Genomic DNA, 24,598 nt, shown 5'->3' on the forward strand with positions numbered 1-24,598 from the left:
GAGCTGTTCTAGTTTAAAGAAGACTAAAAGAGACATGATAACCAAATACAGTGTGACCCTTAATTAATTGAATGATTCTGGATTGCCTCTTTAGAGGACATTATTGCGATAACTGGGGAAATTTGAATATAGGCTGAAAATTTATTATGCAGGAGAATGTCCTTTTTCTTTGAGTTAAGTGTCATGTAACTAAAGTGGTTTAGCTTACAAAAAAAGTGTACATGTTTAGAGAGAAAGGGGTGAAACAAAAATAAGGTATAAAAGAAATGTGGGTTTGTATTATGAGAGTTTTTTAGTTAAGCGAAATGTGTTTTTATAAAAGTGTAGTTTCTTAAACTTTTAATATGGTTGCATATTAAAAGTTAAAGATTGTATTTATTACATATTTGTGCTTTTCTCCATTGATTATGGGATATAGTTAAGACAGTAAAGTAACTGGTTTATCATGGGTGGGCTTCTTCTCTTTGAAACCAAGTAAGTGGACCAGAATTATAACAATCTATTATCAATAAACCCAGTATTAGACTAGGGTGGTTAACACTACAGTCTTTCCACAGACAAGATTTATTTTTGCTCACACTACCTATCGAACAGTTTGTCAGGGAAGAGATCTGCTCTACCTCGTAGCTCAAGAAGCCAGACTGATGGGGTGTCTGACATTGTGTAACTACACATCTGGAACATTAGTCCTACACAGTGACCACCACTGGGAAAGAAAAAGCTGGAGAGCCTTCCATTGGCTCTTAAATATTTCATCCATGAAATGACACACAGGTTACTTCCATTCATAGCCCATTAACCAGAACCAGACATGGCCTTGCCCTATTGATAAGAATCTGGGACATGTGGAGAGCACACGAATATTTGGTGAGCAGTAAATGTCTGTCATATTTTGTAGTTCATCTTAAGGAATATTGAGTGTAGGTAGTCTTTAAACCTGTGGACAGTGGGCGTTGTTGCTGTAATTCTGCTTGTTAAATGGTAGGAAATTTTATATATCACTTTCAGTGCCCAGAAGTGACTTGTTTTATATTGACTATTTCTCACATAATCCATTTTTTATTTGTTACCTTCAAAACTATATAGTAAATGCAAACTGAATTTGAGAGAGGTTTAGTAATTTGCCCAATTATAAAGTATATCGTGGAGAGAGCTTATAGGGTTTTGAGATTTTGCTTTGCCATTTTAATTTTAATGATAGCTACTTTTAAATGCTATTTTAACTTAAAACTTTCTTGAGATTTTTAAAAAGGGGTTTCCTCGGAGTTCTTCTTTCTTTTTTAAAATTTATATTATTTACATTTAAAAGAGCATTAGGTAGTGTTTTCCAGGGTACGATCCATCAACCATTTGTATATTATAACCCTGTATACAATCATTCCTTTATTCTTGGACATTTAGTTTGACATTTCTCAGAGATATAAATTCTAATGTAGTTCTGAAAAAATATCCAAAGTGTTTTATTTATCTTAAATACATTAGAAATGTATACATACATTAATTGAATCTATATAAACTTTAGTAACATTTATATTTCCGAGGTATGGCTCAAAATTAATTTCAATATTGAAATTTTAAGAAGTACAAACATATTCCTTTTGAATATTTAGTCTTAGGATGTTTGTTCTAATCCAGACAAAATCAGTTAAGTGAACACCTCACTTGACTTGATCTCTGTACCAGCTCTTCCTACATACTTCTTTTTATCGAATTAGGTAAATTATAAGCCAAAAGCTTTTAGATAAAGTTCCAAGGTCAGTGCAGGTTCAATAGTCTTTTTTCCCCCAGTAATTCTTGAAGGGAGATTTGTTCTCAAAAACAATAGCTTTATGAAAAAAAAAACTGAAACTACATCATAGCTGTACAGAGGGAGAGAATTAACATTTTAATATTAACAATATGCAAAGGCTTACAAGCGTGAAAGAGTTTATTAGCTCATTAACTTTCTTTAACTTTTGTTCACTTATAGTCCAAAGAGGATTTTTTAAAAAACAGCCACTTCTATTCATCATTCTCATTTAAGTGTTTTCTGATCTTTGTTTTGACATAAAAAGAATGATATAAAACTTATCACATAGTAATATGTGCTGACACATGCCTAAGGATCTCTAGAGCTGCCTTTATCTTTTGTGGAAGTGATGCTAACTGAACACAACAGAAATTCTTTGTATTTGTATCATATTCCCTAAGGATCTATCTGTTAGCTTATAAGTCAGTGAAATCATATTTCATCATAGCACACAGACTAAAAGGAAATGCATCTGATATCCATTTCTTTACCACATCATTATCTCCCGTGGAATAATATATGTGGAATGACTGCATTCAGTTATTGCAAATGAATTGTCACCGTCATTTCATTTGTGGTAATTTTCCTTTCTTCTTCCCCCAAACCACCTATTTCCTGAAGAAAAGGAAAGGTAGTGAAATTTCTCTTGTCAGTATATTTTCTGCAAATATGAAGTTTTCTAATAAATGTAGATAATTGTCTTCTAGAAGTTTTCTTTATTACAAGTTCACTTAGATGTTTGAATTTGTTTTTCTGTTAAGTTGGAAGATGACTCCTGTTTTCAGTTGTTTACTAAATTATTGCTGTAGTTGGGATTAAACTGACAACTTTCTCTGAAACTTTCAGCAATACCAGTAAGCACTTGGCCAGAGAAAAACCATCTCTTCATTTTTGTGTTGGAAATGCCATGGTATTTAATACCAGTGTTTCACTAAAAGCTCTAAAGATCGTGGGCACAATTACGTCCCACAATTTTTAGAGCATTTTGTTTTTTAAATGAATTTAATCGGATTAGTCAGTTAAATTTTAATATAAGGTTACCATCTTTTATGTCACGGAGGGAGCATTTTAACACTAAAAGGGTAAAGTAAAAAGACAGCTATAACTTCAGATTAAAAGGCAGTCATTCCATATGTCAGTTGTCAGAATCACATTGATATATTTATATCTTGCATTATCTTTATTTCTCTTGTCTCACCATATGCTTCTGCAAACTTTATTTTCACCCTTATTTGAAAAGCATGATTTTGAATATATCCTGTGATGAAGTTTACAGTGCTTATTGCAATAGGAAAGGAGCTTTTGATTTAGTAGGCAAAGTCTTTTATGTGGCAAGTACTTGCCTAGGAAACAAGCTATTTTCATTTGAAGTACATTTGTTTTCATAAGCAGAGAATCTCAACTTTATTTCTAACATAGCAGTTGAACAGTATTCATGATGAAAAAGTCTCTGATGACTTTGAAATACAGGTTCTAATTCATTGCAGTATTAACAAGAATAGAATTTTTAAGTACCACACAAAAAAATGTCTGTAGCTGTCAACGCTATAGTACTAAGCCAAATACAGACATTAACAGAACTATCTTGGATATCTTCTAAAATTATTTTTTAAATCTTATTCTCAGATATTCTAGTTTATCTTATAAATTCTAAAATGAATTGTGACAGGGAAGCAATATACTGTAGTGGTTAATGACTTGGACCCTGAAGCCAGCTTTCCTGGTTTAAAATCTCAGTTTTTCTACTTACTAATTGTGAAACTTTGGGTAAAGTGGATTGCTACATTTGAAACTCAGTAAAGTTTCTTTTGTATATTTAATGTTAATAGTATTTTGCCATTTCCGAGATACAGGCTCTCATCATTTTTTAGCTATTATATCAGGTAGCTTTTTAGGGGGAGGGTTAGGGGATACAAATATCATAAAAATGTGACTGTTGCACACTATACTCCTAATTTCATGGGGAAAAGGAGAAGTTAAAGAAAAACCTTCTCAAATGGCACAGATGCAAATGTTTTCAAAGACTAAGAAGGCATGAATCGATAATGGCAAAACTTGAAGGGCATTTAAGTTTGTGTCACTTGAGAAACACTTGTTATAAGCATTTTATCAATTTGTCCAAGCATTGCAACAAATAGCCATTTTAAAGGAAAACATTAAATAAATAATGGTACATAGATGATACTGAGATATGGTGAAATCATACAAGTAGACCTTGAATGAGTATTGAGCAAATTGTTTTAGGACACGTGTGATTCTCAGCTTTTTACATTTGACTGTATAACTTTAGAGTTGATGCTTTAATTTTTTATTTGGCTTAACTTGAGAAACTATTGACTGATATTCTTTTTTACGATAAAGAACACATTAATGTAGAGCAGGAAACAGTGTTCTCAAATGGTAATTACAAGACTTTCATATCTTTTTCAAAAAATGGACACAGCACACAGCTGTGTGCTGCATAACAACATCTCGGTCAATGACAGATTGCATATGCTATGGTGATTTACCATTAGAGCTTAGGTGTGCAGTAGGCTATATCATTTTAGGTATGTGTTAAGAACACTCTGTGATGTTCGCACGACAACACATTTTTCAGAACATAGCCCCCATCATTACATGGTACATGACCTGTATTATGTTCTTCGCTACTAGTGGCTATTTAAATGGACTCCTTTTCTAATTATGTTCAGCAAAGAAAAATGTTGCTCATTGCCACGACCCACCACCACCACCACCATCACCACCACCATCACCACCACCACACTCCTCATCTCAGTAGCATGCCTGCCTTGTTCATTGACATCTTTAATCTGTGCCTGGGACTTTACATCTTTGTTGTTGCTAAGTTTCTTGCACTTTTTTTTTTTTTTTCAGACTGCCTGAGCTTATTCTCTCATCATAAAATATTTTAACTATTTTTAGCAACTTTTGAAAAAGCTTAAATCATAGTTTAATCATAAAGTTTAACTATAATGTTAAAATCAAACTTTGAAGATGTTTAAGTCATACCTAGACTCAGTGTATTCCCCAGCCTCTTCTCTATATGCCACCATAGTCGCTTTGCTCGCTACTCCAGTTTTTGGCTTTGACTGCTCTGAAATTATCTGTTGCTCTTCCTATTTTGATCTTGTCATTCAGGGCCTATAAATTACATTTTACCATGGTTCAGGTTTATCTCATCTTTTAAAAACTTACAGTTTATCTTATTCTTTCCTGAATACCAAATGATATACTCTTAGCCAATTTTTAAGTGCCTCTCCAACCCCTTCAAATCCACCAAGAGAAATTCATCCCATATCACATTTTTACCTTGAGCCTAAAGTGAATTATATGCCCCTTGAAACGTAAGATTTCATTTCCTGTAAAATATCATTACTGATATTTCCATAAGTAAGTATTGCTTCTGGTTCAAATACTATTTTGAAAACGAAGTGAGAGATGTGAAAATCTAGGCAAAATCTTAAAACTGTAGCAAAATTACCATTAGGACCATAATAGTCTGATGACATTCATCCTGTTAAAATACCAAAGCAAAGTAAAAAGTACTCTCTTCACCTGGAACTATCTTGTAGTGCTGTACCTGACTTCTTGCCATTCCATAAAAATAGTCATTCTTCTACTGAGCATTCATTTTCTTTATGTTCTTGCCAAGTCAGAATCAAAAGTGATGATTTAGGATTTGGGAACTTACCAAGATAAATCCATATTGTCACTCCTTTTCCAATTTCGTAGCCTCACAAAAAAACAGTTACCACAATTTTAATTTGCCTTCAGTTAAGTAAAGAATTAGTTTATACCACAGAGTAAAATCCTGTAGTTTATAAAGCTACTTTAATGAAAATGCCAACTTTCTAAAATGAATATGACCAGCTATGGCCATGCCACCCTGAACATGGGCGATCTCATCTGATCTCGGAAGCTAAGCAGGGCCGGGCCTGGTTAGTACTTGGATGGGAGACATCCTAGGAAGACCAGGTGCTATAGGCGTTAAAATGAATATAACCAGTACAGAATTGATTACTGCTCAAAAACTTTTTGTTTAATCTTACGTTGTTTTTGATAAATTTTAATTAATAAAGGGAAACAAATGATTACTCTTTTATTGTTGAAATAGAATGTTTTCCTCAATATGGTTCTTTAAATATATTACCAGTTTCTATCCCCTCGTTTTTTATATAATGACCTTGGATTTTGACCCATTTCTCAGAACTTAGGTCTTTATTATAATTTCTGTACTCTTGTCTTTTACCTAAACTTATCTGTTAGTTTGATTTTTGAATAAGGAAAATCATGCTGTTCATAGTACAGGTTAAATCTTATTTTGGAGATTACCCAATTTGGGTATATATTCTTAGAAATTTTTGAATCCTTGAGAGCTATGTGTGAAACAAAACTTGAGTTTGATTTTCCTTTGGCCATTAGCGAGTATTATACTTTTAACCTAGTGTAAACTGTGGGAAGTATCAAGCACACTTCTAAGTTCTCTGGGTTCACTCTGGACTTTCGACTGTGATATTTGGTATTACTACACAGTAATGTAAACTCTTATTAGGTTTTATTCCAGAAAGTCTTGGATTTGACTTTCCTATTTCTTTATTTTATGAAGTTAGGTAACGCCTCTCTGAGGTTCATTTTACCTATATATATAATAGCTGATTTATCTGATAGGGTTGTTATGCCTCAGCTTGATAATTTTATGTACAATGGCAATTTTGTTGAGAAGATGAAATGTCAATAAGCAAAGCTTTTGAAATTGGTTTACCTTTCTTTACCTTTGATAAAAGGGAATTTTAAAGTGTGAGTGATGATAGAGCAGGCAGATTTTCTACCACTTTTGAATGTGGTACTTTCCAGTGATATCTCTATAGACAGAGTTAAAGAAAAATACATTTTAAAAGGATTTGTAATTGTACCAGTTAAAGCTGGTTTCTGTGGGCCACTGATGCTATTCTCTGAGATAGAAATTTTATGGGTTTTTTTCCCCTTCATGAGTAAGTTGAGGGCATTATATTTCTTCATACCTCTAAATTTAGTAACTAGGGTAATCTTTAATTTTTTTGGTAAATAGTTTTTATTAAAAGCTACTTATCAAGATCCTTTTAAAAAAATGATAAATTTCTCACTTTCATATTCTTTTTTTTTCTGTGACTTTAAACATACAATATTGTTTATATTACCTTACAACTTAGGTATTCTGATAAATACTTGTAAAATTCATATCCAAAGAGAAGCTTTTTCTGCAGGCATGAAAGATTACTTATAACCTAATTTAGTCTTAACCTGTTTTGGCTTTCTGTGTAAAGTTTGTATTAGATACCAACCGTTTGGCTTGAATGTGAGTATAAGAGGATATATATTAATAAATGATAAGACCCAGCTAATACTAGTTGGTATGTGTGAAAGTGTGAAAGTGTTCACTACTATTTGTAGAAACTTCAAATATAGTAGTACATAAGAAGACTTACAAAGTGAGTCCAGTCAGTTTTTAGTCTTAAAATGTGTAGAGTAAGATCCAGTTTTGAATGTTTTTATTTATGATTAATTTCTGTTCTATAAATTTCTAATGAAGGTTATTAAGAATTATGTTTCCAAGTTCCAAGTTGATTGTCTGCATTCTACTAATTGTCCTATAGGTGGCATTGTTATAATTTGCTCACATTTTTGCTTTCCACAAAGATCCATTATTGTTTCATCTTTAGCTCTTGATTTGTAATGTGATTGCCTAAGTGATTAATAAAACTAGATCAAATAATATGGAACTCTATGAATATAGTTGTTAACTTTGGGTAACAGCTATTTTTCTCCTGAACTAATATTCAGATTTTTAATCTTTTAAATATTACATTTGCAGTTAGCACAGAATATTATTGAATTAAAATTTAATAAAATTATTTATAAATTTTTGATAAATATTTAAGTAACGTGATTTTTTTTATGTTTCTTGAGGAGATGGCATATAATTTCATATAGTTTGTCAGCATCATAGGATTTATTTTTTAATTGTGTTGAGGCAATAAGTATAGCGGTTAAGAGCATGGGTTTTAGATTTGAGTCCGTATCTTAACTCTGTTCCTTACTAGCTATGTAAATTTAGGCACATTGCTTAACCTCTTTGAAAGAGGTCCACTTTCTGTAATAGCCTGTAAGCTGGTTAGGATAGGGACGCTATTGTCTTGTATACAGTTGTATTCACAATGTCTGGCACTTGGTAGGTACTCAGGTTTTTATATTAAAGTTATTGGAGTAACATTGATTAATAACATTATATAAATTTCAGGTGCACAACTTTATAATGCAACATCTGTATACTCTGTTGTGTGCTCATATCCAAATCAATAAATTCTTGATGAATGAATAAACCTGTGTTGCAAGATTGCTATGAAAATTAAATGGTAACATAAATATAAAGCATCTAGTAATGTACATAACACTTATTAACAATAACAGAAAATCTTCATTCTAGCTGATACATGAAATAGGTTTTTTCTTAGACTCTCATCTCTCATATTCTCTTACAAGGTTTTCATTTCCCATCGCCACCCCAGATGTTTTCATTTTGCTTCAGTTTTCTATGATATTTCCCGGGCCTTCTGCCAAAGGCTTTTTTCTTTGAATGTTTACTTCATTATACCAGTATCTTTATTGTAATTTCATGTTTTATATTCTTAATATCACCAGGTTGAGACAATAATTACATTTTTTACAGGAAAATGTTTCATAGTGGTATTAAACAGTTATTTAGGTTAATATCTATCTGGTAAGAATCTAGTGAAGATTAACATTTATATAAAGTAAACTAGCAAATGCCTGGCATCTAGAAGGTATTCACTGGATGGTGCTATTTACTAATAATACTGATATTAATATTTTAAAACACTTTACTGTATTATGATGTATTTCAAGCCTATTAATAATGGTTATTTATTGAGTGTCTTCCACGTTGATTTTACACACATTGTCTCATTTAATTTTTAATTGGGTCAAGGTACTATTATCCTCACTTTATATTTGAGGATACCTTTAAAGAGGCTAAATAAAAATCACCCAAACTTGTCCTCTAGTAAGCGGTAGAATTGTATTTAAAACCTCTGTTCTTGCCAGTATTCTATGTTGTTTGAAGGCTATTTCTGCTTAAGGTTGAGCTAAGAGCGTACATAACATCCTACATAACTTTTGTTTCCTGTCATCTGTTCATTTTCCTATATTCTACTCAATTTTCCTGCTTTTCTTTTTCTGTCCAAATGGACCAGGAACACAGTATTCCATACTCTGTCTCTCAGATTTCTAGGTCATAAATTCATTTTAATCTCCTGCTTTGCTTATTTTGCTAGGTATAACTTATGAGTATTGTCTCCTCGTTCTCATACTCATTTCTAAATCTAATTCGTCGATGATTTAGTTACTTCAGTAGCTTCCTCATCTCCTTAGCCTTACCTTCCTATGAGAATAAACATCTCGCATGACTTAATTCCTTTGGCTCATTCCACAAACACCTTGCCACTTTTGAATACTTGTGAAATGCATCTTTGCTGACTTTTTAGTACTAAGTTTTGCCAATAAGAGTTGATTTTTTAGATTAAAATTAAATTAATTTGGTTGCCTTATTACTCTTTTTTTATCATTTTATTGGTCTTATATTTTTTTTACTTTTTTATATAAGTCATTTTTTTTTACTTTTTTCTAATAATAATAATAACAGTTTTAAAGCTGTTCTTACTACCACCTCTGTCTACCACCATACCATACATAGTGCAAGGTGTTTTGTGTACCTTGTGTCTAATCCTCAGTGACCATATAAGATTGTGGGAATTATCTCTATTTTGCAAATAAAGAAAATAACCTCAAAAGAGTTAATTGACTTTATATGTATTCCATTTGTATTCTTTGGTCTTCATCCTCACACATTCACTAATGTAGAAGACATTTTTAAATCCCATATTTGGTTGTGAAATCAAGCAATCTTTTAAAAGCTCTTTCATAGAGCAGTTTTAGGTTTACAACAAAATTGAGATGAAGGTACAAAGATTTGCCATATACCTCCTGGCCGCCCCCCCCCCCACACACACACACACGTATAGCCTTGTTATCAAAAGCACTCCCCAGAATAGTACAGTTTTTACCAAGGATGAACCTATATTGACACATCATAATCACCCAAAGTCCATAGTTTACCTTAGGGTTCACTCTTGGTGGTATACAGTCAATGGATTGTACATTCTAAACAAAATGTATGATGATACACATACATTATTATAATACCATACAGAGTATTTTCACTGCCCTAAAATTTTTCCGTGCTTTGTCTATTCATCTCTTCCCCGCTCTTTCCACCCCTGACAACCACTGACCTTTTTATTTACTCCACAATTTTGCCTTTTCCAGAATGTCTTATATTTGGAATCCTACCTTATGTAGCCTTTTCAAATTGGCTTTGTTCACTTCATAATATACATTGAAGGTACCTCTGTGTCTTTTCATAGCTTTGATAGTTCATTTCTTTTTAGTGCTAAATAAATATTTCATTGTCTGGATACACCATAGTTTATCCATTTGCCTATGGGAGGATATCTTGTTTGCTTCCAAGTTTTGGCAGTTATGAATAAAGTTCCTATAAACATCGTGTGCAGGTTTTTGTATGGACATAAGTTTTCAGCTTTTGGGGATAAATACCAAGGAGTGTGATTGCCAGATCATATAGTAAGAGTATGTTTAGTTTTGTAAGAAATTGCCAAACTGTCTTTCAACATGTCTGTACCATTTTGTATTCCTACTGGCAATGAAAGAGTTCCTGTTGTTCTGCATCCTCACCAGCATATATGATGCTTAAAATCCTTGAGACAGGAAAATCACCAAGGGAAAGTAAAGAAATAAAGTGTTTGAGGAGATGAAAATAATGAGTTGGGCTAAGAGTATAAAAGAAAGTTAAAAAAGAACACAGGAATGACAGTATTAATGCCAGACAAGATCATACTTAAAATACTAAATCATCAGATAAAGAGAGGCATTGGGCAAATTGATAAATATAAGGAAAGTTTGTCAAGCAAATATAACAGGCAAAAACTTTTATAAACCCAACAAATAGCTAAATATAAAGCCAAAAAAGTGAAATGTAAAGACAGCTTGGCAAAATACAATTATTGTGCATCTGTGTTTGTTATGTGTATAGAGATCTAGTAGACACAATAGGAAGATTAGAGTCATCGAATAGAGTAGTTAACAAGCTCAGTTGAGAGATACATACAAAGTTCAAATAAAGAACATAGTTTTTTGTAAAGTGAAAATCTCTTTTGATCTCAGGGCAAAAGTTCAGATTTTGCTAACTTTTACTTAATTTCGTTTCTTTTTATGTGCTGGTGAAAAATAACCCTTTTATTCTTTCCTTCATCAAACATTTACCAATATCTGTCACATGCCATGCTTGATCAGAATACAGTAATATACAAGATATGCCCATTTTCTGCCCTCTTTCTTAGGACTCAGTGCTCAGGGAAGGAAGGAATTATAAAACAACTAGTTACAAAAATGGTTATTTCATTATAGTTTTGACAAGTGCTTTTGGGGAAGAGCACAGAGTACTTGAAAATATGTTTAACAGAGAACATAATCTAGTCTTGATGAGATCATGAATGCTTCCCAGTGTAGGAATTAAACAGCATGAAGGATAGGGGAAGGGATTGAGGAAGTGGATAGCTTTTCAAGCTGAAGGTTTATTTATAAAGGCAATGAAGCAGGTAGGAGACTTTCTAGAACTAAAAGAAAGCCAATATGGTTGCATCAGATTGAAAGATTGAAAGGATTGTATGCCTATGAGCCTGAGGAAGGAGACAAGAAATAAATTTAAAAACCAAAGTAATGTTCAGATTCTTTGAACCAAACCAAATGATTTGTCATTATCAGTCAAAGAGGTTACATACTTTTTTAGAGGTCATAAACTGATGCCCTACAAGCCAAATCTATCCTGCAGATGCTTTCCTTGGCCCATACAGTGTTTAAAAATGAATGGATGAATGACAGAATGAAAGTGGCCAAGATTTAATACAGGAGCGCATATTTAAAAAAGGGGGGAAGGGGGAAAAAAGAGGAGGAAGAAGGGTTGATAGCCTCTCTTGAGCACTTAAAGATCTAGCCACATGACCTGAATTCCCAGTGGCTACAATCAAGTAGAGATGCTGCTTTGGCATTCAGTTTCCAAATTGTCACTTCCTTGTTTTATATATCTATCTTTGCTTTAATTTTTTAGAATGACTTCATGGTCACTGTGTGTTTGAGTTTGCAACCCCTACTTTAATATGAGTTCATCTATATACCTCAGGCATTAGGAGCTCTAAGCATTGCTTAGATAGCACAAGGAAAAGAGCTCTTCTTGATTAGATAATTCTATATTGATAGAAGATTAGAAAAATCTTTTTTGAAGTCAGTTTGGTTGTGCATTTTATATATACAGCAAAGTGCTTAGCAGGCCAACAGTTAAGCATAACATTCAGTATGTAAAACTGGTGTATTGTGATAGGCACTGGAAATATAAAGATAAATGATAATATCTGTGCCATCAAGCAGTTCATAATTTAACATATTTCATAAATAATTACAGTGAGGTGTAAATGCAAAAATAGAAGTGTACGTTAATATAGAGGTAGCATGAGATTACACAAACAAATTAGTTTTAGAAGAAAAACTCAGATTTAAAGATAAAGTAGACCAGGATGATCACTTTGGCACTGTTGTAATTAGAGTTGCCAATGAAGAGCTCTGTGGAGATGTCTGATAAGTAATTGTATATATAGTAATAACCCAAATAAAAATTATCAGGAATAGATTAAAACTACATTGTTAACAATACTATTTCCTGTCTGCTGTAGAGATAACTATAGTACAAACAGAAATAATATTGTTGGAATCTGCTGGTTAGGCCAGTTAGGGAGAGGCATCTAAAAATCGATGGTTTTGGTTTTTAAGAACTTCCCAGCAGTGTCTTGCATTCTTTCTTTTTCCATTCTTCTTTCCTCCTTTCTTCCCTGCCTCCCTTCTTCTTTCCCCTCCCTACTTTCCTTTCCTTTCCTTCTTTTTTTCCCCACTTCCTTTCTTCCTTTTTTTTTTTTTTTTAACTATAGTTGTCTTGAGCTTTCCATGTCTACAAGAGTTTATAGTCAAATTCTGTGTGAAGTTAGACCAGGTGATTACTATGATCACTAAGTCCTTCGCAGATTCCAATTTTTTTTTGGATCTTTATCCTGACCAACTCCAGTTCTTTCCAACTTTGCTTTTTTCTCTTTCATGTTTTAAAAATACTACAGGAATTCATTCAGGAGGATAGACTCTCTTGGGCAATAGAAACATATGCTTTGTCTTCATTTTGTCAAGTTTTTAAAAAACTTGTAACTTTCTAAAATTAAATTTTGTGAAAAATATTTTAGAACATGCATTCTTAATAGGGGCAGTACCACCCCAAAAGGATTATAATTGGTTGGGAAAGAGGAATCTTAGATTAAACAATTTAGGAAAGACTAATTTACAGTGAAGTGACTATACATCAATTTATAAGAACAAATTTGATTAGGTAGGAGAAAGATTCTAACATCTGGAAGGAATTGGACAGCAAAAGCTGAATTAGAGAAGCAAGATTTTACTGTATATTGAATTGCACTTCATATTGGTAAAAGGTAATCCAAAGCCAGATATATTTGAGCATTTTAAGCTAGATAGAAATATTTTACAGCACACTTCTAATGAAGCATATTATAGAATCATTGAATTCTAATGTGGCATGTACTAAAACCTGATTGCTACCTTCCTGGTTTCATATCACACTGATCAACAGTTGTCTCAATGATTTTTATTTAGCTCAAACACAGATTTTATACTTTCTGTGAGGTTCAGAGATTATTTGCTCCTTTAATTAAAAAGCCAGTGTTAGTATTATGGAAATATCTTCTTTTTTCTTACACAGGTTTTTTTCCTGTACCTAAGCACTCTAAACCTGTTGATAGACAACATTCAGTCTGTCAGAAACATTACAGTTTTCAATTCTTTGTACAGTTTCTTCATAGTCATTTAAAAACTCTGATTTTAAGTAAGAATGTCCAGGTTTATTGGTGGACTGTTAGAGATTTTAAGTGGATACATTTCCAATTTTAAGAGCCTAGAAATAGAAGAGTGAAAATAGAAAAATACAACTTTAATAGAGGAACCAATGAGATTAGAAATACAGTAATTAAAGCTTTTAAATGAGAGTAAAGTGTCAAGAACAGAAGAAAATTTGAAAATGGTATTGAATTCTGGAAAAACACAGTAGTACTTCAGATAGTGATTTCCAGATTGGTATATGTGTACTGGAAAAGATGCAGTAAGGTGGGACTGGGGTTGTCCAAGATAATTTAACTCATTGTGCAAAGCAAATTAGAGCCTCTAGACATTTATTTTTTTATCTTATCCTTTTAAAATGTCTATTTTGTGACTTTTAGTAAACATTTTTTTATACATTGGAGATGTAAGCACAAACCATATTTATTGAAAGGAATTGCTTTGGAGATCATTTTTTAATGTGTCTAAAAATGTGGAAAATGGGCATGGGCTTTAAAATAAGATAAATTTAGTTTTTTAAATTCTGGCTTTCTAACTACGGCAAGTTGATTATTTTGAACCTCAATTTCTCCAACTATGAGGATGTTTTGAGTACCAAATGAGATAATAAATGTGTAAAAGGCTCTAAAGTTTCTTTCTCTTTTTTGTAGAATATGAAAGGAACCAGCAATTTGAGATTACAAGAGATTTGTTCACAGAATGAAAAAGTAATCATCTACTTAGCTGTTGCCTGAGTATTTCCCATTATTTTAACAATCTTTGACCATTTTTTTCTTTCAACAAAATCGTAGTCAATGCATAGAAAGAGCAGGAAAGTCAGGAGACTGGGGAAGACTGGGAAGCTTTGCAGTTAACTTTGAAAGTGTGCTCTTGTACTTGTCATTTCATCTCTTTGCTTCTTCTCATGTAAAGCAAAGGAATTGGACTAGATTATAAGTTGCCTTCCTACTCTTATATATCAGTGATTCTGTTCAAAACAAGGTAATAAGTTGAATATAACTGCAATCCTAGGGTAAGTGAAAGAGTCTTTAACTACATGCAGGTGACAGTATATGAGCTTGCTTAAATTACATAATTGCTTTCCTTATTCCTCACAAGAAATTTTAGTCAAGTGCAGGTTAGCGCTAATTAATACCACCAATTCATTGTGTTTGTATTTAAATTCCTAGAAATTGTTAGTATATGACTAATATGTACAATAAGTTTATTATGTATGACTGTCTTTTTTAAGAAAAAATATCGAACTGTGGAAAATGTTTATAGCTAGCTAAAGGAAGGTAATACCACTAATTGCATTTTCACAACTATTGAGGTATAATTTACATAATATAAAATTTACTTATTATAAGTATACAATTCAGTGTTTTTTAGTAAATTTATAGAATTGTGCAGCCATCAACACAATCCAGTTTTAGAGCTTTTCCCTCACTCCCATAATATCCCTCAAGCTTATTCGTGGTCAGCTCTCAACTCCCACACCCCTCGCCCTGACTCAGGAAACTGCTGCTCTACTTTTTGTTTCTATAAATTTTGGAGGACATTACATCTTAAAGGAAGCATACTACATGTAGTCTTTTGCATCTAGCTTCTTTCACTAGGCATACTGTTTTTGAGGTTCATTCATGACATAGCATGTATGTGTATTTTGTTCTTTTTTATTGCTGAATGTTAATTCATAATATTGATAATACCATATTTTGTTCTTTCACTAGTTGAAATACTTTTTGATCATTTCCATTTTGGAGCTATGATAAATAATAATAAATATGCAGCATCCCTGTTTTTTATGTAAAATAGTCAAGTTACTAGTAACTCTAAATTTTCTTCTACCTCTAAAATTCTGTGATTCCATTTGATCAGAAGTGTTTATGGGAATTGTAATATTTAATTTGATACATTTGCATAGTGATTATTCAGAATTTATTCACCAATTGTTGGCTGACATCTGATCAGATAGTAGTAGGGATGTTTTTCATTTCTGGGCTTTGGTCCTAGACAGGTGAGAATTTAACCTGATTTCAAGAAGTAAAAGCTGTGTAAATTTAGGAGCCGTAAATTAATTGCATCGTTATATGAAAGACAGCTGAAAGTAGAGAAGTACTAAAGTTAAAAGATTAGTTAATTGGTAATTACAATCTAGATAATTATAATCTAGGTACTTATCATGAGATTTTTAAAAACTAGGATTAGAGCAGTAGAACAGGAAAGGAATTGACTAATGAAGATGATAAAAGATTTTTTTAAAAAATTCATAACCTGAGAGTTTGGATTATTAATGAATGAGAACAATGATAGAAATTATAAGATTACGGGAGGTTATTTGAGTGGCTAACACTTTGAGGGAAATGGTTGTTGAATGTCAGGCATATTGACACATTGGTCCTATAAGAGTTTGTAGCACCAATGAAGACTCACGAATGAATTCTCACTTAACGAAGCCATACAGATCTTTAGAAGCCATGACAATAAATGAATTTTGGAGAAAGTATATATAGAGCCAAGTATATAGATTTGAGAAATGATGTAATATAATAAACCATTGGAGAAAGTGGGATCAGTGAAGAGTCAATCAGTAAGGTACAAGAGAGCAGACAGAGTTACAGAAGCCAAAGGATTCCATTGTTACAAGAAAGAATGACTTATTTACAACACGTATGGAATGTTGTGATACTGATTTCTTCACCCCGTTATCCTTATTCTCTCCTTTCACCTTATATTCAAAGATCAGTCATAATCACTTCCTTGCGTAGGTCTTTAGTTCCTTTGCCCCTGTTCGTCTTGACAAAACTGCAGCCATGGTTAAATCTTGCAGTTGAATGAGACTGGAGAAAAATAATAATACTATGATGACTGGTCTCACCTTAAAATAATGACAGTGTACTCCCTTAATGCTCCCCGCAGTTGTACCATACTTATTTGATCTTTTCATGCTCCTTTTTTTCTAGATGACTGTTCATACTTCTCCCCTCTCCTAGATGACTGTTCATATTTTATCCCTTCTCCTCAAAACCTCCAGTATCTCCTTTTTCATCTTTAATTTTAGTTGATGAACTTCCTATGACAGTAGAATATTGAAGCAATTAGAAGAGAGTTTTCCCAAGTGCCTGGCATTGCATATGTTTACCTATCTACCCACCAATCTCTTTACCTGTAGATACTGTACTTACCCTTCTGTTACTATAGATGAATTGTCCAGGTTCCTAAAGCCAGTCCTTCCACCTGTTCACTAGAGTCTTACTTCCTCACATACTCAGATATCACTCCTGTAATTCTCTCCTCTCTCCTGTATCATTAATATTTTTTTCTCTCCACTTGATTATTTGTTTTCATTGGCATACAAACATAATGGTATTTCTCCCATTTTAATTGAAAAACTGTTCTCTTGACCCTCCTACAATTGCCCAAATTCTGAGCTCCCCTTTGCAGTTGTCCATATTCACTATCTTCCTCTTCTCCCATTCTTTCTGAAGCCTACGTTCCATTACTTTTAAAATTGGCATCTTCGGGGTCATCAGTGGTTTTCATGTTGCCAAGTCTAGTGGTTAGTTCTCAGATTTTAGTAGTAAGTGAAACAGTTGATGGTTTCTTTGTCTTTGAAGACTTTTCCCCCTTGTATTCCAAGACCGTATATCATGCTATAATGAATAACATTGTACATATGTTCTACATATTTATGGAGGGTAAATTCCTAGAAGTGGGATTACTGGGTCAAAAGTTTATGTAAATACATATATAATTTTGTTAGGTATTGCTAAATTCAACCCATTTTGCATTCTAACCAGTGATGAATGAAAGCGCTGTTTTTTCACAGCCTCAACAACAGTGTCTTAACATGTCTCGTTTATTGGGTTGGCAAGAATTCAAAAGCTTACTTTCTCACTGTAGTTTTAATTCACATTTCTCATATTAAGAGTGAGGTTGAGGTTTTTTTATGTTTAAGAGCCATTTTGTAACATGTATCTGAATGATGACAAATTAATTTTGAATCCGATTCTACATCTTAACTAATTATACTTTGGGCAATTCATTTAAGTTTGTTCTCTTCCCATCTTTAAAATGAAGATAATGAGACTTATTCATTGGGTTATTATGAAGATTAAATGAAAAAACTGGGGATGGAGAGAAGAAGAATGTAAAGCAACTAGCACAGTGCCTGGCATATAGCTGGCACGTAGTAGGTAAAAATGCCTTTCTCCCTCTCTGTGTTCTCCCAGAGTACAGGCTGCATACTGCTTGAAGTTAGGCAGCCTAGGAAATTTATTTGTGCATAGTCTTTTCTGTAAAGGAGAATTTTTGGTGTGTTAAACAATACAGGCAATACAAAGCATATTGCGTACAGTAAGTGGTTTTATCAACTTTTAGGCTTTCTGATTCTGAAAATTGTAATATGAAGTATTTATCTATAGTTAGTTGCAATGGTTTTGAAATTTGGAATTATGATCCACTCATCCATATGTTAGAACAGAATAGACTTTTTCCTTCAATTCAAAAAATATTAAACATTTATTGAAACTCCTGTGGCAGCCATTATAGAAGAATTGTATATTCTATATAGAAAACTAAAAATACAGACAATATTTTGATGTGCTTCCAGGCACAGAATCAGGCTTTTTTGAAGAAGATTCCGACCTGCCTACGATTCCTGTGTAGAAATGGAACATATTTGGGGTAGGATTCTTAAACTTCATAAAATTATCTTCTTTCCGTTTTCCTTGCTTGATTAATAATTTATAAAACATATATTTCTGCTCTTGTAATACCAAATGTTTGCATTCAGTCATGTACCCTGGGCATCTCAGTTTTTCAAAAGCCCAGTTTTGAGAAAATGTGTTAATGGAGGAGTGCCTAATGGATGGCACTCTTTCCATTCCTCTGAATATTTTAAACTTTACTCTTAGATTAAACTATACCATAAGAAATCTGTGTGCTTGGATTGCATTATTTTGGCCCCTTGTAGATTTGCTTTTATTGAATCATGCATTTAGGATGGGATTTTTTTAAAAGAAAGAAAAGTGACCCAAAACAGATTTTTGGTTTTTTAGGGATGCTTTCAATGACTTTCTCCATTATATCATCCAGAATCTTCTTTGTGAGCACTCACTGGTTAAATATCTCTCAGATTACATATATCAGAAAAGCTGTACTTCTCCTGAACAACTGATTCGCTTTTATTTTACAGACACTGTGTTTTCTTCTTTGCCTTGCTTGCTAACGAGAAGGCTTAAGCCACATTTGAGGGTCAGCTCTTGGAGTTTTGGAGAGCAATATAATGTGCTTTTCTTTGTGCCATTTTTGTTTTCTTTATCCAAATGTATCCTTTGCCTGATTTCCTTCACCTATTTATTTTTTTATCCTATATATTCTTACTATAAACTGCCTCAAACCTTTTGGAGTTAAGCAGGAGGTGATATGTACGTTTATGAATGCATCTGTGTGTATATTATAACTTTAGTTGTCCAAGCCAGAACCTGAAAGTTGTCCTGGTTGTTTCCCTCTCACTTACTCTTCCATCCAAGTTGGCACCATGTTTATCTCTTTTATCTCTGTATATCTATCTCTTTCTTACTGTTACCTGCCCTGTCTTGGGTCAGGGTCTCATTTTTCCTACCTTATTGTTCTTCCCACCAATAGTCTGGTGCCTTGTACTCTTCCACAGTGCTGGCATAGAACATGTTCTAATACCAGGATCTGTTCATATTATTTTCTCAACATAAAATCCTTCTATGACCTCCTGTAGCATTCAGCCATATTTGAACGCCTTAACACAAAAAGTTTTTCATGATCTGGCTTCTGCCTGTTTAACCTTCTCAGCGTCTACACCTTTCTAGACATCCTGAAGTACTTGAAATTTCTTAAACCTGTAACAAAGATTCACATCTTTCTAGATTTGCACCTGCTTTTTCCCACTGCCCAGAACACCTTTCCCATTCTTCATCTAGCAATCTCTACCAAGCTTTTAAAATTTACTGCAGGTGACATTTTTCTCAGGATCCTCTCCCTGTCTTCTAGCTCAGTACTTACCAGTGTGGCCCCTAGATTGGTAGCATTAGCATCATCTCAAAAAAACTTTAAATTAGATTCACCACATCTTTGGATACTACTCAAGACCTACTGAATGAGAAACTCTGGGGGTGAGGCCCAGACATCTGTGGAGCTTAGAGGTTTTCAAAGTTTAGCATACATCAGAATCATCTGGAGGGTTTGTTAAAATGCCAGCTCCCATTGCATTGGTAACCCCACTTCTTTGCCCTTCCTTGTATCCAAGTCCTTTCTCAGGCACTGTGTACTTCCTTCCATTCCTAAGGAGGCTGAGAATATTTTCCTTCCCCATGACTTTGTGTTTGGACATGACATGCTTTGACCATTGGAATTAGTGGGTGTGACATGACCCAAGGCTTGAAAAACATTTGCAGGAATGGGCTTGTACTTTTGTGCTTCTGCCTTCTCCCAAGAGACCAACACGTTCAGCCTGGTGCACTGGTTCCAGGAGGACATTTAGAGACTATTGTTTTAACCCACTGAGTTTTTTATTGGGTAGATACCTGGGAGTGAAATTGCAGGGCATTAGGGTAATCACCTTTAGCAGATAATATCGATTATCCAAAGCAGTTGTACAAAATTTGTATACTCAACCGGCATTGTATGAGAGATCTTGTTTATCATGCTCTCATTCCAACAGTTGAAATGATTAGTTTTTTGTTTTTTTGTTTTTTAATTTTTTTAATGTAGGGGTATCTCATTGTGGTGGTGATATGCATTTCCCTATAGACTGATGAAGTGAAGCATCTTATTATGTGGAAAATTGGATCAATTTGATTACTCGATCTAACCTCTAAGAGGACATAGGGATTGTTTGTTTTGTTCACTGCTGTATCCCCCTAGCCACAACAATTCATTGCACATTATAGGCACTCAATAAATGCTGATTGAATAAATAGTATAAGAATGGAACTTGGTTAACTTGAATTGAGAATTTGCTGACTTTGGCTAATAATTGATTCTGTGACCTCAATCAAGATACCTAACCTCTCTAGGTCTTGGTTTTCTTATCTGTAAAACAGGAAACTTTATCTGTATTATCCCTGAGATATTTTTCAACATGAAATAGTATGATTCTGGAATTTACAAATTATTTTTCACGTTTCTATTATTTTGGGACCCATGCTTCACATACTTATTTTCTCTTGATTCTCTATTTTTCACTTTATATCCTTGCTTCATTTTCACTTTATTTTCTTTTCAAAATATGTGTCCTACAATTATATACTAGTAACAGAGAGCACAGTGGGCACTGTGTCTAAATATTGTTCTCTACTAAACAGAACCAGAGCTCTTCCTTGAAGGCTGATTTCCACTCCTGGGGTAGGGAACGTATGAGATGAGGTTGGAACATCTTATTGCACTGGAAAGTAAGAAATCGCTTAAAGAATGATAGAATGTAACATAGAAGTCAGCCTGAAGGAGTTGCCTCTGTCCAAATCTGGGATAATTTGAGCATTGAAGTAAATGATAATAATAATAGATTGTAACCCATTGAATAAAAAAGAAATCTTTGAGGCCATACTAGTGTGAATGAATGAACGAATGAATGAGGAAGAAGGGAAATGCTGTTACAGTAGAATGCCAACTAATAAATATGACAGATGAATAGAAAATTATTAATGGTGTTAAAATTAAAGAGTGAAAGTTCAATGGGATCAGACATATTTACATAGTGTTAAAGTATCTCTCTACAAATTACCTACTACAAACAGTAACTTTTCAGTGGAGAACATGGCCCAAACCACCTTAATCAAATGATTAAAGTTAATATCACCGGTATTACAAAAAGACTGATATCAGATGCTTCTTGATCACCTTAATCAAACGATTAAAGTTAATATCACCAGTACTACAAAAGACTGATATCAGATGCTTCCTGATATAACGCACCACATTTATTTCTGTGGTATTCCTATCAAAAAGGCATCACCTGAATCTAATCATAACATCAGATAAACCCAAATTGATGGATTCTACAAAAGATGCTCTTAAAAGATACCAAAGTCAACAAATAGAAAGTCTAAGGAAGTAGTCTAGATTCAAGAAAACTAAAGAGGCATGACAACTAAATGCAATATATATGATCCTGGATTGGTTCCTGAAACAAGAAAAAAAATAGCTACAAAAGGATATTGTTGGGACAATTGATAAAATAAGGATCGGGAATTAAATATTATTTTATAAGTGTTAAATTTCCTGATTTTGTGTTTAAGAGAATGTTCTTAAGAACACTATACTAAAGTATTTACAGGAATGGACCATGATATCTCCAAGTTATTCTCACACAGTTTGGGGAGTTGTGCGTGCACACACACACAGAGTGCAGTGGGGGAAGGAGCAATTGTAAATGTGAATGTTAAAGCAGAAGGGACAAGATGTAAAAAATTGATGAATCCAGGTAAAGTTATGGCAGTTTCTTATACTTGTATGGCAGTTTTGTGTAACTGTAACTTTTTTGGTAAGTTTGAAATATCAAAATCAAAAGTTAACTCCTCAACCCAAGAAATGTTTAAAAATTTAAAACCTTTGGAAAAAAAACTTTAAAAATAACTTTAAAAACTGCCTTGAAAAAATGTCTGTAACCTTCAAAAAACTTCTAAAAAATTTTAAATTTTTATATAACTTTTTAAAGTTTTAAAAGTAATAATTTAAGAAAAAACTTTCTGCCTATAAATTGCTCTATAATTTCTAAATCAGCTAGTCTGAACTTTTAACTTCATTCATTAATAAAAACTTGTCATGCAAATGAACTAGGTACCGTACAGAACACACAGACTATAATTGCCTTTTAAATATATATTTTTTAAGATAATTGTTGATTTATAAAAGGTTGAGGGAAAAAGTGTAGGTAAATCAGGTGCACACTTAACCTAGCCTTCCCCAAAGGTTTGTAATTCTACTACTGTTTCAAAACCAGGAAAAGGACACTTATACAATCCAAGAATTTATTCTGTTTTAGCCAGCTTTGTATGCACTCTGTTTCTGTGTGTTTCTATGAAGTTTCATCATCTATAGCTACGTGTAACTACCAGCCACACTCAACATACAGAACTGTTTTATCACCACAGGCACCATTCCCTTGTACTATCACTTCATAGCCACACACCTGCACTCCCCATTTCTAACCCCTGGTAACCACTGATCTGTCTTTCATCTCTATAATGGTGGTATTTCAAGAAGAATGTTATATAAATGGAATCATACAGTATGTAGCCTTTTGAGATTGCCATTTTTCACTAAGAATAATTTCCTTGAGATCCATCTAAGTTGTGTGAAAGTTTATTCTAAGGCAGTTATTTTCATACTTTTTTTGTGACACACCACTATTCCTTCTAGTATTTGAAAGCTATGCCTAAGTCAGTAAATGCAGTTATTTTAGTTCATTAATATTTTTAAGGAGTATATACAATCTGTGTGAAAAGGGAGAAATAGATTCAAAATTAAGCAACTCCAGTTTGCCATGTTCAGTAACAAAGATATATATGTAAATGGCCAGTAGACTTCTTTTAAGTGGTGTGAATTGAAATCAAAAGCCTCTTGACCTGGCCTTTTGTGTTAAGTATGATCTGACAAGTATGTACCTTTTTTTCCCAATCTTTTATCAGTCCATCATTATGTACCAGCCACTTAATCTTTTAGTTTGTGCTAGGCTCTGTCCTTTAGGGATTTGAATATGCTTATCATTCCTGTGTCCATTTCTTCTTCTTCTTTTGCCTCTTACTCATGAGAGTTCCTTAATGAAACATTCTGTAACTGTTCCCCCTCTAACAGAAACTTAAACATCATTTTTTTTCCTCTCAGAGGGCCCTGCTCTTTTCATTTAGAACTCCAAATATTAAGAGCAGGGAATCTGGGATCAGAACTTGGGCAAGTTACATAACTTTCAAATGCCTGTTTTTATTATCTTAAAATGAAGATAATAGTAGTATCTATTTAATAGGATAAGGATTAAATGAATTAAATGAACAAAATATAAATTAATATGAAATTAAATATGTAAATTCCTTAGAACAATTCCAGGCATATAGGTGCTAAGTATTATCCCTTATTGATTATCAGGTACTAGTAAGGAGAAGCTAAACTATTTCCTCAGGTCCAGGTAATTCACTGTTCTGATTGAAATTGAAAGTATTTTATTTCCATGTTTGTGTTTATGTGTAATAGTTAATTGTGTTAAAACATTACTCAAAAAACCTATCTTTACATTCCTCTTTTCTGCACCCTCCTCCCCACATTTTACTTTGATTTCTTAAATAACAATAAAAGTCCCCTGTAAAATGAGAAAAAGTTTCTCTTCCTAATCATTCATTTCTTTTAGATACCTTTAAAATCAATCAGTTGTCATATATTCTGGTCACAGAAAATCAATGTCTGGTTAAGATCCCAAGACTTTGCAAACCAAGAAACAAAATGAAGAAAGAATACAGTAAAAACACTGTTTTAAGAGAGTTTAAGATTTAACTAAAGAGCTCATTTGGATGTTTTTGCTGTTTAATAGCATCTTGGAGATTTTTTATAACACAAAGTCATTTGATTCTGTATTTCCATTAACCTTCTACCTCAGGCTGTAAGTGCCATTATATTTTCTTTTTAATAATCTGTGTTTCATAGAAAATTCACTTTTATGTAACTGTGATTAAGTTAACCAGAAACCCCACTTAAAATTTAAAAATTCATGTGTTC

At 33.1% G+C, this 24,598-nt stretch overlaps 1 protein-coding gene and 1 pseudogene across 1 annotated transcript in view; both read left to right on the top strand.

The window, feature by feature from the left end:
• NIPBL (NIPBL, cohesin loading factor) overlaps positions 1-24,598 on the top strand; it is a 169,539-nt gene that overhangs the window by 26,879 nt on the left and 118,062 nt on the right. The gene's annotated exons all lie outside the window — the stretch shown is intronic.
• On the top strand, positions 5,661-5,779 carry LOC111732851 (annotated as a pseudogene).

Source organism: Pteropus vampyrus, unplaced genomic scaffold, assembly GCF_000151845.1.
Source record: "Pteropus vampyrus isolate Shadow unplaced genomic scaffold, Pvam_2.0 Scaffold498, whole genome shotgun sequence".
Lineage (NCBI taxonomy): Eukaryota > Metazoa > Chordata > Mammalia > Chiroptera > Pteropodidae > Pteropus > Pteropus vampyrus.